This window comes from Ornithorhynchus anatinus, chromosome 19, assembly GCF_004115215.2.
Source record: "Ornithorhynchus anatinus isolate Pmale09 chromosome 19, mOrnAna1.pri.v4, whole genome shotgun sequence".
Lineage (NCBI taxonomy): Eukaryota > Metazoa > Chordata > Mammalia > Monotremata > Ornithorhynchidae > Ornithorhynchus > Ornithorhynchus anatinus.
The window spans coordinates 23,163,024-23,174,913 of NC_041746.1; the positions used below are offsets into that span (position 1 = coordinate 23,163,024).

Genomic DNA, 11,890 nt, shown 5'->3' on the forward strand with positions numbered 1-11,890 from the left:
TACAGTATCTACCCCAGTGTTCAGCACAGTGCTTGGTACTTAGTACTGCTTAACAAATACCCCGATCATCGGCATAATTATTGGCCCGAAGCAACGTGGCTCAGCGGAAAGAGCCCGGGCTTCGGAGTCGGAGGTCACGGGTTCGACTCCCGGCTCTGCCGCTCGTCAGCTGTGTGACCGTGGGCGAGTCACTTCACTTCTCTGGGCCTCAGTTACCTCATCTGTAAAACGGGGATTAACCGTGAGCCTCACGTGGGACGACCTGATGACCCTGTAGCTACCCCGGCGCTTAGAACGGTGCTCTGCACATAGTAAGCGCTTAACAAATACCAGACTGAGAGAACTGAGGCCCAGAGTACTGAAGTGACTTGCCCAAGGTTGCAAAGCAGACAAGATTAGAACCTAGGTCGAAGTATCTACCGAGTCTCTACTGCAGGCGGGACACTGTGGTAACCCTTCTGCAGAGTTAAATGGCGGTAAAACAAACAATCCTCGCCCGCGAGGACTTGCAGTCTACTGGGGAGAGAAATGGATAAAAATAGATAAATGTACAGTAGCTAAAAGAGAGTGAAAGTTGATATGAATTAAAATGACAGGAGGATAAATGAATCGTTCTCAACTAAATAAGCACGGAGAAGCCTCCCCTCCCTAGCGGAGGGAACCGTGGTGACGAACCGGTCGACCGGTGGAGTCCGTTAAGCCCTTAATTCATCCGATCGCATTTATTGAGCTCTTACTGTGCGCAGAGCACTGTACTGAGCACTTGGGAGAGTACAATAGAAGAATACAATTCAATCTTATGGTCTGGAGCGTGTGAGAACGCATACTGCATCAGCATCCCTTCTGGCCTCCGACCTCCTGTCTCTCCCCACTTCGGCGTACGCCTCGCTCTGCTGCCCGGATTATCGTTCTGCAGAACCGTTCTGGGCCCTCCTCAAAGAGCTCCGGTGGTCGCCTGTCGACCTTCGTATCAAGCAAGACCTCCTCACTCTTGGCTTCAGAGCTGTCCGTCACCTTGCCCCCTTCTCTCCTTCTACAGCCCGGCCCACACACTCCGCTCCTCTGCCGCTCACCTCCTCGCGGCGCCTCCTTCTCAACTGTCCCGCCGTCGACCGCCGGCCCACGTCCCCGCTCTGGCCGGGAATGCCCTCCCTCCACAAATCCGCCAAACAATCCCAATTCCCCCTTCAAAATCCTACTCGAGTCTCACCTCCTCCCAAGGGCCTACCCAGACCGAGCCCCCCTTTTCCTCAGCTGCCCCCCCGCGACGCCCCGACTCGCTCCCTCTGCTCAACCCCCTTCCCCGCCCCGCAGCACTTGTGTATCTACGTACGTAGCTACGACTCTATTTAGATTAATTCTGTTGATGGCTGTTCATTGGTTTTCCTGTCTGTCTCCCCCCTCCTAGACTGTAACCTGTCGTGGGCGGGGATCGTCTCTCTCTGTTGTGCTTTCCAAACGCTCAGTGCTCTGCCCGCAGTAAGCGCTCCGTAAATACGATCGAACGAACGAATGGCTGAAGAGCGCGCGGCCCCTACGGGGCAGGGGCCGTGTCCAACCTGCTGACCCCGTATCTAGCCCGGTGCTTAGAACAGTGCTCACCAAGTACTAGAATTATTAGTAGTAACAGTGCTGCTACTATTAATAGTATTCGCATCCCAGGGTTTATTGAGCACCCCCGGAGAGGCGAGCACAAGGTGCCCTAAAATGAGCGTCTGATCGTCGTAGATGCTTTTAAGCAAATTTCACATCTAGATGTTCTTGGCCGACTTCTCTTTACCCATAAATGCCCCCCCGTGTCCCCCACCTCTCCACCCCATTCTCGAGTCTTTCACGTTGCCGCGCTTTAATATTCCAGGCACGAGGCCAGGATAACACTCGGCTCCCTCCGCTCGTTGCCCTGATGAGATATCGCCAGACCGATCCGCTTCTGTCATGTCTCCCCCTTAATTCCCTCTGCTATTATATCTGAATCTGTCACAAAACAGACCCACCCAATGCAACTGGGAAAAAACAAGCCCAATCCTAGGGGTTCAGTGGGTAGGGGGATGAGGAGTCCTTTCTTGGCTCTCGGTATTTGCTAGTCTCTCCCAGAAGCCTAGGGTCGGGGTTTGGGAGTCAGAGGCCCTGTGTTCTAATCCTGGCTTGGCCTCTCGTCTGCTGCGGGACCTCGGGCTAGTCACTTCACTTCTCCGGGCCTCGGTCGCCTCGTCGGTGGAAATGGGGATTCAGTCCTCCTCCCTGATACTTTGGCTGTGGGCCCCGTGAGGGACAGGGACTGTGTCCGGCCAGATCACCTCAGCAGTTAGAGAAGCAGCGGGGGGGGGGGCGGGGGGCTCCGTGGAAAGAGCCCGGGCTTTGGAGTCAGAGGTCATGAGTTCGACTCCCAGCTCTGCCACTTGTCAGCTGGGTGACTGTGGGCGAGTCACTTCACTTCTCTGGGCCTCAGTTACCTCATGGGTAAAATGGGGGTGAAGACTGTGAGCCCAACCCGATTTCCCTGTGTCTCCCCCGGCGCTTAGAACAGTGCTCTGCGCGTAGTAAGCGCTCAGCAAATACCAACGTTATTACGTTGATTATTACAGTGCCCGGCACGTAATAAACATTAAACAGAAACCACTATTATTATTATACTATGCGCCGGGCCCCACGCTAAACACTGGGCCGGATGCCGGATGATCAGGTCGGACACAGCCCCTGTCCCATAGGGGACTCACAGTCTTAGTCCCCATTTTACAGATGCGGGAACTGAGGCATAGAGAAGTGAAGTGATTTGCCCAAGGCTTCACAGCGGACAGGTGGCAGAGCAGGGATTAGAACTCACGTCCTCTGACTTCCAGAGCCGTGCACTCTCCCCTAGGCCGTGCCGCTTCGCAGTCTCAGCTCCTCTGTATCTGCCGAAACCCAACAGAGCATTTATAAAACAAGTGACTGGATGGGCTGAGAAACAGGTGGAGGGAGGAGAACTGGGGTTCTGATCCCGGCTCTACTTGGGGCAAGTCACTTGACTTCTCCGGGCCTCAGTTACCTCGTCTGTAAAATGGGGATTGAGACCGTGAGCCCCACGTGGGCCAACCCGACTACCTTATATCTCCCCCAGCGCTTAGAACAGCGCTCGGCGCATAGCAAGCGCTTAACGGGTGCCATCGGTATTATTATTATAAGCTCCTTCTAGACCGTAAACTCCCTTTCGACTCTAAGCTCACCGTGGGCGGGGAATGCGTCTGTTATATTGTCGCGCTGTACTCTCCCAAGCGCTTTAGTACAGTGTCCCGCGTGCCGTAAGGGCCCAATAAGTACGATCGATTGAAACGGATTTCTGATAGCCACAGAAGAGGTCGGGATTCCAGATGGGTTCGCTTCCTTCTGCCCAACTCCGACCAAGCCAAGGTATTAATAATAATAATAATAATAATAATAATGATGTTGGTATTTGTTAAGCGCTCACTATGTGCCGAGCACCGTTCTAAGCGCCGGGGTAGACACAGAGGAATCGGGTCGTCCCACGTGGGGCTCCCGGTCTTCATCCCCATTTTACAGATGAGGGAACTGAGGCCCAGAGAAGTGAAGTGACTCGCCCACGGTCACCCAGCCGACGAGTGGCAGAGCTGGGATTCGAACTCACGAGCCCTGACTCCAAAGCCCGTGCTCTTTCCACTGAGCCACGCTGTATTCCTTATGGGACGACCGAGATCGATACAGGGAGTGCAACCGGTATTCACCCCTTCCTCCTATTCCCAGCGTCCGAGGCTGTGAACTGCAAAGCACCAAGTGTCATCCTTCCTTTCGTAATTGCCGGGCTTTAATGCGCAAGCCATTTCAATAATTTCGGTTCAATTGGACGCCTCTTACGGTTTGATCGGTTTAGCGTTTGGACGCGTACGAGATTATGAGCCGAAAGGCGGATTAATAGCAAGATTATGGTCTTATAGATCGTACAGTTTGTTATATTCTCGCGGATCGATATCTGGCCCCAGTTACTTACAACTCCAGTATATACGTTTCATTCATTCAGATGAGCAGATCTATACTTCCGTTACGTTTCAGTCCCGCGTTCAGAATGAGCAGGGGGCCTTTCGACGCTTCCAGGAGCCGAGATCCTCTCATTTCCCTGAAACTTTGAGAATCGGCCCGGAGCGGTGGATAGAGCAGGGGCCTAGGAGTCCGAAGGATCTGGGTTCGAATCCCGGCTCTGCTAGTCGAGTGCTGTGTGGCCTCGGGCAGGTCGCTTCAGTTCTCTGGGCCTCAGTTCCCTCATCTGGAAAATGGGGCGGAAGGTCGTGAGCCCCATGCGGGATAGGGACCGTGTCCAGCCGCGTTATCCTGTATCTGTTGCAGCGCTTAGTACGGTGCCTGGCATCTAGTAAGTGCTTAAAGATACCGTTAAAAAAAATCCGGACTCCAGGCCAAGTCAGTAGCGTCACATCAATCCTAATGAATAGCGCGTAGCACTTAGTACACGTGATGATTCTTCGTGCTACAGGTCTACCTACGGGTCATATAATAGTAATAATAATAATAATGTCGGTATCTGTTAAGCGCTCACTAGGTGCAGAGCACTGTTCTAAGCGCTGGGGGAGACGCGGGGGGATCGGGTCGTCCCACGTGGGGCTCACGGTCTTCATCCCCATTTTACCGATGAGGGAACTGAGGCCCAGAGAAGTGAAGTGACTCGCCCGCAGTCACACAGCTGCCAGGCGGCGGAGCCGGGATTCGAACCCATGACCTCCGACTCCCAAGCCCGGGCTCTTTCCACTGAGCCACGCTGCTTCTCTAAAATGTTGGTATTGGTTAAGCGCTTACTATGCGCGGAGCACTGTTCGGAGCGCCAGGGGAGATGCAGGGTCATCAGGTTGTCCCCCGTGAGGCTCGGTCTTCTATCCCCGTTTTCCAGATGAGAGAACTGAGGCCCAGAGAAGTGAAGTGACTTGCCCACAGTCACACAGCTGGCCAGGGGCCGGAGGCGGGATTCGAACCCATGACCTCCGACTCCCAAGCCCGGGCTCTTTCCGCTGAGCCACGCTGCTTCCCTAGTATGTTTCAATTGGCCTAGTGGATCGAGCACAGGCACGGGACTCGGAAGGACCTGGGTTCTCATCCCAGCTCATTCATTCACTCATCGTATTTACGGAGCGCTTGCTGTGTGCAGAGCCCCGTACTAAGCGCTTGGAAAGTACAGCCTGGCAACAGATAGAGACAAGCCCTACCCGCCACTTGTCAGCTGCGTGACCTTGGACAAGTCACAGTTTAACTTCTTTGTGTCTCGGTTACCTTATTTGCATGTATTTTTATTACCCTATTCATTTTGTTAGAGACGTACATCCCCTTGATTCTGTATCTCCCCCGATTAGACCGCGCGCCCGTCGAAGGGCAGGGACCGTCTCTACCTGTTGCCGATTTGTCCGTTCCAAGTGCTTAGTACGGTGCTCCGCGCATAGTGAGCGCCCAATCAATGGAAGCGGCGTGGCTCAGTAAAAGGAGCGTGGGCTTTGGAGTCAGAGGTCATGAGTTCGAATGCCAGCTCTGCCCCCTGTCAGCTGTGTGACCGTGGGGGAGTCACTTCACTTCTCTGGGCCTCAGTGACCTCATCTGTAAAATGGGGACGAAGACTGGGAGCCCCACGTGGGACATCCTGATTCCCCCGGGTCTCCCCCGGCGCTCACAACGGTGCTCGGCACACAGCGAGCGCTTAGCAGATGCCGACATTATTATTATTAATGAATGACCATTTACTGCTGTTGTGTTTAGTGCTATTGTTCTCGTCCGTCCGTCTCCCCCGATTAGACCGTGAGCCCGTCGGTGGGCAGGGACCGTCTCTCTCTGTTGCCGCCTTGTCCGTTCCAAGCGCTCAGCACGGTGCTCTGCACATAGCAGGCGCTCAGTAAATGCTAATGAATGGACGAATGAATAAAATGGGGATTAATGCCGTGAGCCCCACGTGGCTCACAATCCAACAATCCATGTGGCTCAGATCAATCCAACGTATCATATCATATCCATCATATCATATGTGGCTCGTGTCAATCCAACAATCAACAATCCACGTGGCCCGTAAGCCAACCTGATTAGCCTGCGTCTCTCCCAGTGCTTAGAACAGTGCTTGGCACGTAGGAAGCACTTCCGAAATAGCCCGTTTTGGGTTTTTTTTTTCCCCTCACGGCACTGTGTTTTCTTAGATCCAGCTTCAGAGAGCGGGCTCTCCCTTGGTTGTTTCACATTCTGCCGTGGGAAAACCGATGTCCCCACTCGGTTATTAAAGCGGTTAACGTTGCCGGAAACCCACTGGAGAGGCGGCCTCCTTGTGGCGCAAGCGTTTCTTTCGTGTCTTGGGAGCAACGGGACGGTGTCCGACGAAAGGAACGGCCGCGGGGCTCAGTGGAAAGAGCCCGGGCTTGGGAGTCAGAAGTCATGGGTTCGAATGCCGGCTCCGCCGCTTGTCAGCCGTGTGACTTTGGCCAAGCCACTTGACTCCTCTGGGCCTCGGGGACCTCATCTGTCAAAGGGGGATTAAAACCGTGAGCCCCACGAGGGACAATCCGCCTACCCAGTGTCTCCCCCAGCGCTTAGAACGGTGCTCTGCACGTGGTAAGCGCTTAACAGATACCCACATTATCAGCTGGCTGACCTAAGTGGACGAGCTGGAGAACTGGAGTCCCATACCTGAGAAAAGTTCGGTGTAGCCTATTCCGGCTCTGCTAAGGGACGGCGTGAACTGCGAGGCAGCGTGGCTCGGTGGAAAGAGCCCGGGCTTGGGAGCCGGAGGTCGTGGGTTCGAATCCCCGCTCTGCCGCTCGGCAGCTGGGCGACCGTGGGCGAGTCACTTCTGTGGGCCTCAGTTCCCTCATCTGTAAAATGGGGGCGAAGACTGTGAGCCTCACGTGGGACGACCCGATGACCCTGGATCTCCCCCAGCGCTTAGAACCGTGCTCTGCACATAGTAAGCGCTTAACGGATACCAACATTATTATTAACTAAGATCTCGGGGCGACGCCCACGTTTGTTTGAACCAGGTTAAAGTCGTGACGAATGAGATTACATTCACATCAACCTTTTATGTAGAAGAGTGGAACTCAGATGCTCCCTGGGAATAGACTAAGCCTCGTACCTGTTGGTTGGAGGAACAACGCCGGCTGAAAAATTCCTTTGGAAATATTTGGTGGTTAAAAAAGTAAATAGGTCAAGGGACGAATGCTCGACCCTTAAAAACATCAATTCGGGCTAAGTTAGAGCAGCGTGGCTCAGCGGAAAGAGCCCGGGCTTCGGAGTCAGAGGTCATGGGTTCGGCTCCCGGGCTCTGCCGCTCGTCAGCTGGGTGACCGTGGGCGAGTCACTTCACTTCTCTGGGCCTCAGTGACCTCATCTGTAAAATGGGGATGAAGACCGTGAGCCTCACGTGGGACGACCCGATGACCCTGTATCTCCCCCAGTGCCTAGAATAGTCCTCTGCACATAGTAAGCGCTTAACAAATACCGACGTTATTATTATTATTATTATTATTATTAAAGGGGAAAATAGTTTAATTTCACTTTTTTTCTGAAGCTCCTTTTTTCCATTTCCCCCACTTGCCTGCATAATGTCTCTGTTTGAAATCAGAAATTGCACAGAGGTCGCGCTGTAGAAAATTTCCAACTGTAGCGAAAGGTAAACGTATCACTAAAAAGTCAATCTTCAATATAAAGATCCAACTCTTTCAGAAGTTTGGTGGTAGTCTGGATTCCTCAAATTGACTGGTCTTGTTCAGAATTTATTCATTCATTCATTCAATAGTATTTATTGAGCGCTTACTATGTGCAGAGCACCGTACTAAGCGCTCGGAATGAACAAGTGGGCAACAGATAGAGACGGCCCCTGCCCTTTGACGGGCTTACGGTCTAATCGGGGGAGACGGACGGACGAGGACGATGGCGATAAATAGAGTCAATTTATGAAGGAATAGTAACTCTTCCCCTAGGCCTCAATCAATCAATCGTGTTTACTGAGCCTTTACTAATTGCAGAGAACTGTACTAAGCGCTTGGGAGAATACAATGTAACAGAGTTGGGTCACACATTCCCTGCCCACAGTAAGTTTACAGTCTACAGGGGAAAGCAGACATTAAAAGGGATAAATAATTTATAATCTATAGATGTGTACGTATCTCGTGGGGGGGGGGGGAAGGGACGAGACCTACCGACATCTCAAAGAGCTGATGTTGTGCTGCGCGTGTGGTTTAGTGGATAGAGCACAGACCCGGGTGTCAGAAGGGCCTGGGTTCTAATCCCAGCTCCTCCGCCCGTCTGCTGCGGGCAAGGTCTCTCACATCTCTGGCCTTCGGTTACCTCCTCCGGAAAATGGGGATCAAGACCGTGGGCCCTAGGTGGGGCAGACACCGTGTCGAACACGGTGACCTTATATCTGCCCCAGTGCTTAATAAATTATTTGGCATATAGTAAGTGCTCAATAAATAGCACAGTTATTATTACTGTTCTGATTCCAACCCAGAACGCCGTTGTCATCGTTGTGGTCTTTGCCATTCACGGTGGGTAGCTATTTTTCAGGACTCCCGCCGGTCACCTCACGGAAGAGCGTAGGCAAGAGAAAACCTCACCCCTGATGACATGGCACCAGAAGACAGGACGAGGATTAGAACCCAGGTCTTCTGATTCCCGGCACGATCCTCTTTCTATTAGACTAACAGCAGGGCTGCCCTTCGTTTGTTTGCAAAGCTCCTGCTGCTATATCGCTGTCTGTCTCTCCCTCTAGACGGTAAGCTCATTGCCGGCGGGGAATGTATCTGTTTATCGTTGTGTTGCATTCTCCCAAGTGCTTAGTACAGTGCTCTGCACTCAAGTACTCAGTAAATCTGATTGAATATTGAGGGAACGATCCTGTTCCGGCTCTTTAGTTGGATTAAAAATATCCACGCGGGGATAAATGCCTCTTTCCCTATTGTGGCAACAGATGGATAAACCTTTGCTTCTTGATATCCCAAACTTTGTGAAATCTATGCCAAGGGAGAGTAGTCTTCTCAGGCCCACAGCGAGCTTACAGTCTGGGGGGGCGGGGGGGGGGGGGGACGATGTTATGATGATAGACAGCGGCACGTGTGTCCCAGGCAGAAAAACACACGGCGACTAAGTCACTAAACCCACCCCAGGACACCCCTTTCCCGCAGTCCAATTTGCGGGGCGGTTTGAACTAAGCTTTCCCTCCGGCGGCCTCCAGGCAGCAGGTGTGCGGGATTCTAGGTAAAGTCCTTGCGAAGAACATCTCAGTGAGCTTTTGACGTCCCTAATTTATCCCTGATGGGGCAGCGGTGAATCCCCGCGACCTTGGGTGGAAAGAGTGCGGGTTGTTCATCGGGACCGCCTGCGGTTTGCGGTCGCGGTCGATGCGCTCTTTCGTTTTCCGCCTCTCTGCTCCTGGCGCTCCTTCCTTCCCTGCTTCTTCGGGGGGTGGGGGACTCGGTGGGATTTAGTGTGAAAGTCACTTTATCTGGGTTCTGCTATTTTCAGAGCTCCTGGGGGAAAGGGGAGAGACACTGTAAAAAACATTTGGACGGCAAAGGAAGAGACCTCAGGACGCTCCTTTAGCACGTCTAAGGGTGAGGTGGAGGCTGCTACAGAGGCAAAATCAAACTATCCTTCATCAAAACAAAGCGGCCTCATCCTTCGTTTCCTTCACCAACAGGAGGGACTCCTTTAAAGCCAGCAGAGGGTCGGATGAGACTTCGCCGGTTACGGACAGAGGACGGGAACGGGTCCACTGATTCTGTCGGGTCGTACTCTCCCAGGGGCTTCGTACAGTGCTCTGCTCATCGCAAGCGCTCAATAAATACCGCTGATTGATCTGTGTGTGTGTTTGTGTGCATGTGTGCGTGTTTGTGTGCACTGCTCTTTCCTCTCCCTCTGCCACCCCGTCCTCATCCCTCTGTTCCTCCTCCCTGGCTGGGAACGGGGCACCAGGCCATCACAGATTTCTGATTCTTGATTCCTTGCGTCTGTACCTGCGCGTGGATTTGCGGCCTTTCTTCGTTTATTCGTTCGTTCATTCATATTTGTTGAGCGCTCAACTGCGGGCAGAGCGCTGTACTGAGGGATTGAAAAGTACAGTTCGGCAACAGAGACAGGCCCTACCTACCCAACAGTGGGTATTCGCCCCACCCTTAGTCCCACAGCACCTGTGTACCTATAGCCGTGAGCGTGATGGAGTGGATGGGGCTTGGGTCTGGGAGTCAGAAGGTCATGGGTTCTGATCCGGGCTCTGCCACTTGGCTGAGTGGCCTTGGACAAGTCACTTCACTTCTCCGGGCCTCAGTTATCTGTGCAATGAGACCGTGAGCCCTACAATAGGACAGGGACTGCGTCCAACCCGATTTGCTGGTATCCACCCCAGCACTTAATCCACTGCTTGGCGTGTAGTAAACGCTTAACGGATGCTATTATCGTAACTACGCATTTGAATGTCCCTCTCCCCCTCTAGAAGAGTGGCAGAGCCAGGATTAGAACCCAGGGCCTCTGACTCCCAGGACTCGCCGCTTCTCGTTGTTTCAGAGGCTGGGTGGGAATTCTTTCAGAACCTGCTGGAACCTTGGGGCGTTCCTTTCGGGACGAACGAGGTGTTGGTCTCCTCTCATCCGAGTGATAAGCGGTCAGAGAAAAGGAGAAAGAATATATAGTTCGCATTAAACTCCCGGGGGCTAGGAGAGGTCAGGGTGATTTGGGGTTGAGAGAACTAGGTAACGCTGTGGGAACAGGTTGCCGTCTTTAGGAGAAACTGCTTATTTTGGAAAGCTTGATGCCGAGCAAGCGATTCTGAAATAACTTAGGTCCTGAACTTCCTCCTAAAGGTCTTAGCTTGAATAAGAGATGAAATGCAGCGTTTGCGGCTTCATAAATTAGTTACGCTGACCAATTTCCAAGCCCGCAACTTGTGCCGGGAGGAATGCGGTGACAGATAGGTTCTGTGCCGTGTTTGCCTATGAGATGATTTCCTTGAAGTCTTGTAATGAGTTCTATTTGGCAGGATTAATGAGTATTATAATAGTAAATGGATGTTTGTGGCACTGTTGTGTTCCATCACACGGTAACGTGGGGTTTTGGGTCCCTCGGAGGCCATAATCGGTGGCATTAATGCAGCTTTTAATTACACTTGTTGAAAAAAAACCACGGGTTGGAACCAAAACAAAAGCTTAAGTGATCGTCTCGCAGCGGTTTCGTGTGGTGCCAACGCAGGTCGCTGCTGAATTCTTTCCCGTTTGGAAGCAGACTCCCCAGGGGGAGATCTGGACAGTGGGCGCTTTTGGGGTTGGGTTGCGTTCGGAAGCCAAATCCGACCTGTTTTCACGTTGCTAGGCGCTGAAGGAAACAGAGGCGATCTCTCCGGCGTGCGGATCCTGGCTCCTTTAAAAGGAAGACGGCCCATTCGTAGCCCCCGGCTGACATCCTGAACCCTAATGTCGAGCGGTAATAAATTTCCGAGATCTCTAATCAGCTGACCTGTTATTCTTTCCCCCCTTTCTATATCTATTTGAGAAATTCTTACTAGTTGCTGCGTCAGCACCTGCCGTGTTTGCCCGGGTGAGTTTATTTGAGGTGTGCAGTGAGAGGCCCTGGCACGATGCAGAAAGCGACGGATTTAAGATGTCGCGTTAGGAAGAAAGGTATATTCCGTAAGGTGACGATAGGAAGGATGCGAGCGACGAGGTGGGGAGACCGGAGAGTCTCGCATCTGTCGGGTCCCGAATCGAATGGACTGCATAGGGTGCTGGTACGTTTTATTCCAACGATACTGTAATTACTATTTAACTTATCCGTAATTTCAGATAAATTACGGGGCAGGGTGGTTAGGCAACAGTTAATTAAGCAGTTACAGAGATGTATTTGATCGTTTATCTTTATTTTCCTGGGC

At 52.4% G+C, this 11,890-nt stretch overlaps 1 long non-coding RNA gene across 1 annotated transcript in view; it reads left to right on the forward strand.

Moving 5' to 3' along the window:
• LOC120639018 overlaps nucleotides 1-11,469 on the forward strand; it is a 52,505-nt gene extending 41,036 nt beyond the window's left edge. Inside the window, exon 2 of the long non-coding RNA XR_005661126.1 lies at nucleotides 11,335-11,469. This is a non-coding gene — a long non-coding RNA (uncharacterized LOC120639018). The remainder of the gene's footprint in view (nucleotides 1-11,334) is intronic.
• Nucleotides 11,470-11,890: the final 421 nt, after the last annotated feature.